We start from the raw sequence: 6,123 nt of genomic DNA, 5'->3' as shown, positions 1-6,123 counted from the left end.
GATGTTTTGGGGCTGTCGCTGGGCAACACGGACTTTCAACTCCCTCCAAAGATTTTCTATGGGGTTGAGATCTGGAGACTGGCTAGGCCACTCCAGGACCTTGAAATGCTTCTTACGAAGCCACTCCTTCATTGCCCGGGCGGTGTGTTTGGGATCATTGTCATGCTGAAAGACCCAGCCACGTTTCATCTTCAATGCCCTTGCTGATGGAAGGAGGTTTTCACTCAAAATCTCACGATACATGGCCCCATTCATTCTTACCTACTGTGAAGCATGGGGGTGGAAACATCATGCTTTGGGGCTGTTTTTCTGCAAAGAGACCAGGACGACTTATCCGTGTAAAGGAATGGTGTTCTTTGGATGCAACTCAGCATTCTTTGTCCTCCAAACACGACGAGTTGAGTTTTTACCAAAAAGTTCTATTTTGGTTTCATCTGACCATATGACATTCTCCCAATCCTCTTCTGGATCATCCAAATGCACTCTAGCAAACTTCAGACGGGCCTGGACATGTACTGGCTTAAGCAGGGGGACACGTCTGGCACTGCAGGATTTGAGTCCCTGGCGGCGTAGTGTGTTACTGATGGTAGGCTTTGTTACTTTGGTCCCAGCTCTCTGCAGGTCATTCACTAGGTCCCCCCGTGTGGTTCTGGGATTTTTGCTCACCGTTCTTGTGATCATTTTGACCCCACGGGGTGAGATCTTGCGTGGAGCCCCAGATCGAGGGAGATTATCAGTGGTCTTGTATGTCTTCCATTTCCTAATAATTGCTCCCACAGTTGATTTCTTCAAACCAAGCTGCTTACCTATTGCAGATTCAGTCTTCCCAGCCTGGTGCAGGTCTACAATTTTGTTTTTGGTGTCCTTTGACAGCTCTTTGGTCTTGGCCATAGTGGAGTTTGGAGTGTGACTGTTTGAGGTTGTGGACAGGTGTCTTTTATACTGATAACACGTTCAAACAGGTGCCATTAATACAGGTAAGAAGTGGAGGACAGAGGAGCCTCTTAAAGAAGAAGTTACAGGTCTGTGAGAGCCAGAAATCTTGCTTGTTTGTAGGTGACCAAATACTTATTTTCCACCATAATTTGCAAATAAGTTCATTAAAAATCCTACAATGTGATTTTCTGGAGAAAAAAAATCTCAATTTGTCTGTCACAGTTGACGTGTACCTATGATGAAAATTACAATTGGTGGCTGACTAAATACTTTTTTCCCCCACTGTATGCCATTTGGACATGGTTCACTGACTTTTGGATTCGGAACCCGACTTCCTATGATCATATATGGCAAATGGACATAACATCCTGCTTTAGGACTTTCAATACTTGCATATGCCATTTGGACATTTCATATGCCATTTGGACATTATATATGCCACTTGGACATGCTTCTGTGACTTTCGGGTTCGGAAACCGACTTCCTATGATCATATGTGACAAGTGGACATTTTGACCATTTGCAGTATAATATGCCTGATATGAACATAACATAGGCCTTATGGACAAACTCGCATAAAATAAAACCTATCTATTTCCATACGGTTCTTTAGTAATGTATAATTGAGACAAAATCGAAAAACAAAACAAAACACACTTTTGACGAAGTTTTTATAATTGGTCATTTCACCCTTGAGATTTGACTTTGGTGTCCATTTGCAATATACTTTATGATGTTGGAGCGCGTGCAAAGCACCCCCACAGCATGATGCTGCCACCCCCATGCTTCACGGTTGGGATTGTGTTCTTCGGCTTGCAAGCCACCCCCTTTTTCCTCCAAACACAACGATGGTCATTATGGCCAAACAGTTCTATTTTTGTTTCATCAGACCAGAGGACATTTCTCCAAAAAGTGCGATCTTTGTCCCCATGTGCTGTTGCAAACCGTAGTCTGTCTTTTTTATGCCGGTTTTGGAGCAGGGCTTCTTCCTTGCTGAGCGGCCTTTCAGGTTATGTCGACATAGGACTCATTTTACTGTGGATATAGATACTTTTTTACCTGTTTCCTCCAGCATCTTCAGAAGGTCCTTTGCTGTTTTTCAGGGATTGATTTCATCTCTAGGAGACAGAACGCGTCTCCTTCCTGAGTGGTATGACAGCTGTGTGGTCCCATGGTGTTTATACTTGCGTACTATTGTTTGTACAGATGAACGTGGTACTTTCAGGTTTTTGGAAATTGCTCCCAAGGATGAACCAGACTTGTGGAGGTCTACCATTTTTTTCTTGGCTGATTTCTTTTGATTTTCCCATGATGACAAGCAAAGAGGCACTGACTTAAAATAAAAAATAAATAAAAAATAATATGCCATTTAGCAGACGCTTTTATCCAAAGCGACTTACAGTCATGCGTGCATACATTTTTTTGTGTATGGGTGGTCCCGGGGATCGAACCCACTACCTTGGCGTTACAAGCGCCGTGCTCTACCAGCTGAGCTACAGAGGACCACAGGACTTTGAAGGTAGGCCTAGAGATACATTCACAGGTACACCTCCAATTGACTCAAATGATGTCAATTAGCCTATCAGATGCTTCTAAAGCCATGACATAATTTTCTGGAATTTTCCAAGCTGTTTAAAAGCACAATTAACTTAGTGTATGTAGACTTCTGACCCACTGGAATTGTGATACAGTGAATTATAAGTGAAATAATCTGTCTGTAAACAATTGTTGGAAAAATTACTTGTTTCATGCATAATTTAGATGTCCGAACCGACTTGTCAAAACTATAGATTGTTAACAAGAAATTTGTGGGGTGGTTGAAAAACAAGTTTTAATGACTCCATCCTAAGTGTATGTAAACTTCAGACTTCAACTGTATTTGGTTTATTTAGAGTAAAACTTTTGAATCTTACTGTTTGAAAAATATTATGCTAATGCATGGATTGTGCCTTATATCATGAACATGTTGATTTTTATGTCACAGTATTCATATATTAATCACTATATACAGTTGAAGTTGGAAATTCCAGAAAATTATGTCATGGCTTTAGAAACTTCTGATAGGCTAATTGACATCATTTGAGTCAATTGGAGGTGTACCTGTGAATGTATGTCTAGGCCTACCTTCAAAGTCAGTGCCTCTTTGCTTGTCATCATGGGAAAATCAAAAGAAATCAGCCAAGAAAAAAAATGGTAGACCTCCACAAGTCTGGTTCATCCTTGGGAGCAATTTCCAAAAACCTGAAAGTACCACGTTCATCTGTACAAACAATAGTACGCAAGTATAAACACCATGGGACCACACAGCTGTCATACCACTCAGGAAGGAGACGCGTTCTGTCTCCTAGAGATGAAGTTTCTAAAGCCATGACATAATTTTCTGGAATTTCCAACTTCAACTGTATATAGTGATTAATATATGAATACTGTGACATAAAAATCAACATGTTCATGATATAAGGCACAATCCATGCATTAACATTATATTTTTCAAACAGTAAGATTCAAAAGTTTTACTCTAAATAAACCAAATACAGTTGAAGTCTGAAGTTTACATACACTTAGGATGGAGTCATTAAAACTTGTTTTTCAACCACCCCACAAATTTCTTGTTAGCAATCTATAGTTTTGACAAGTCGGTTCGGACATCTAAGTTATGCATGAAACAAGTAATTTTTCCAACAATTGTTTACAGACAGATTATTTCACTTATAATTCACTGTATCACAATTCCAGTGGGTCAGAAGTCTACATACACTAAGTTAATTGTGCTTTTAAACAGCTTGGAAAATTCCAGAAAATGATGTCATGGCTTTAGAAGCATCTGATAGGCTAATTGACATCATTTGAGTCAATTGGAGGTGTACCTGTGGATGTATTTCAAGGCCTACCTTCAAACTTAGTGCCTCTTTGCTTGACATCATGGGAACATCAAAAGAAATCAACCAAGACATCTGAAAAAAAAATGGTAGACCTCCACAAGTCTGGATCATCCTTGGAGTAATTTCCAAATGCCTGAAGGTACCACGTTCATCTGTACAAACAATAGTATGCAAGTATGGGACCACGCAGCCATCATACCGCTCAGGAAGGAGACACATTCTGTCTCCTAGAGGTGAACGTACTTTGGTGCGAAAAGTGCAAATCAATCCCAGAACAACAGCAAAGGACCTTGTGAAGATGCTGGAGGAAAGAGGTACAAAAGTATCTATATCCACAGTAAAACGAGTCCTATATCCACATAACCTGAAAGGTCGCTCAGTAAGGAAGAAGCCACTGTTCCAAAACTGCCATAAAAAAAAGCCAGACTACGGTTTTCAACTGCGCATGGGGACAAAGATCGTACTTTTTGGAGAAATGTCCTCTGGTCTGATGAAACAAAAATAGAACTGTTTGGCCATAATGACCATCGTTATGTTTGGAGGAAAAAGGGGGTATTTGCAAGACGAAGAACACCATTCCAATCGTGAAGCACAGAGGTGGCAGCATCGTGCTGTGGGGGTGCTTTGCTGCAGGAGGGACTGGTGCACTTCACAAAATAGATTGCATCATGAGGAAGGAAAATTCTGTGGATATATTGAAGCAACATCTCAAGATACCAGTCAGGAAGTTAAAGCTTGGTTGGAAATGGATCTTCCAAATGTACAATGAGTCCAAACATACTTCCAAAGTTGTGGCAAAATGGCTTAAGGACATCAAAGTCAAGGTATTGAAGTGGCCATCACAAAGCCCTGACCTCACTCCTATAGAACATTTGTGGGCAGACCTGAAAAAGTGTGTGCGAGCAAGGAGGCCTACACACTTGACTCAGTTACACCAGCTCTGTAAGGAAGAATGGGCCAAAATTCACCCAACTTATTGTGGGAAGCTTGTGGAAGGCTACCCGAGAAGTTTGACCCAAGTTAAACAATTTAAAGGCAATGCTACCAAATACGAATTGAGTGTATGTAAACTTCTGACCCACTGGGAATGTGATGAAAGATATAAAAGCTGAAATAAGTCATTCTCTCTACTATTATTCTGACATTTCACATTCTTAAAATAAAGTGGTGATCCTAACTGACCTAAAACAGGGAATTTTTACTAGGATGAAATGTCAGGAATTGTGAAAAACTGAGTTTAAATGTATTTGGCTAAGGTATATGTAAACTTCCGACTTCAATTGTATGTGTATCCTAACACATTAAAACTAACGTAGCGTTGTTGTAACCATAATATCTATTTAAGGCAGTTATTTTGCGATTGTATACGCAATACCAAGGCATGTTGAGAATAGTGTCAACATCTTTAGCTCACATAACTTCTTTACCCATATCACAAGTAGTATAACAATCTAAATAATCAATATCAATATATAATACATGAATTGCAGTGTCAACATCTTTAGTTATTAACATATGAATAACTTACTCAAATCAATCAGTCAGCTACAACTCATAATCATAATCAAATTAGTTATCTAAAATACATTTAGAATGACAATTCTTAGGTATTCACATTGGTCCTATCACTCAAAGTTAAAACCCTCAACTTAGCACCCATTGACACTGGCAGAATGTACATTTATATTTACATACAGTATAATTATCCATAATTGTAGCATTAGCTTCCTCATAAGGAGAATAACCACAGATCAGTATCTCAATGCATTACTATAAATTTAGCAGTATGTAGACCTCCTCAATCAAACTGATACCCCAAATAACAACCCCTTCTTTCCCCGGCACTCGATCTTCTGACGTCTCTTCATTATGTTCTTCAGATTGCTTCATAGTTCAATTTGGATTGCCCATGACAATGTCCCAATTTCAATGTCTCACCTGAGCCCCACCACCTCTACCCCCATTATGTTTTGTCCATTTGCCAACCAATATACCAGCATCATGAGAGATGTTGTATTTGAACAGATCTCTCTTCATGCCCACTCCACATGGACTCCTGTCACACTCCTGAGAGAAAATGCATGAGAGAAAAGGCAGTTGATAGCTTTGATTGAATGCTGGTTCTGATTCAGGTCTCTTGATAGAAGTGGTACTGGACAGGACCCTATTCAATGCCTTTGTTGCTCCTCTTCAGCTGGTTAGAGTTTTTTTTATTGAGGTTCACACCATTCTTGACCAAATTATCCCTGCTATGCATCAAGACACCATCTGTAGTAACCTCGAGAGAGGACAGATAATAACAGTT

Source organism: Coregonus lavaretus, assembly GCF_964263955.1.
Source record: "Coregonus lavaretus genome assembly, chromosome: 1".
Taxonomy (NCBI): Eukaryota; Metazoa; Chordata; class Actinopteri; order Salmoniformes; family Salmonidae; genus Coregonus; species Coregonus lavaretus.
Note: the sequence above shows the minus strand (reverse complement) of the source record.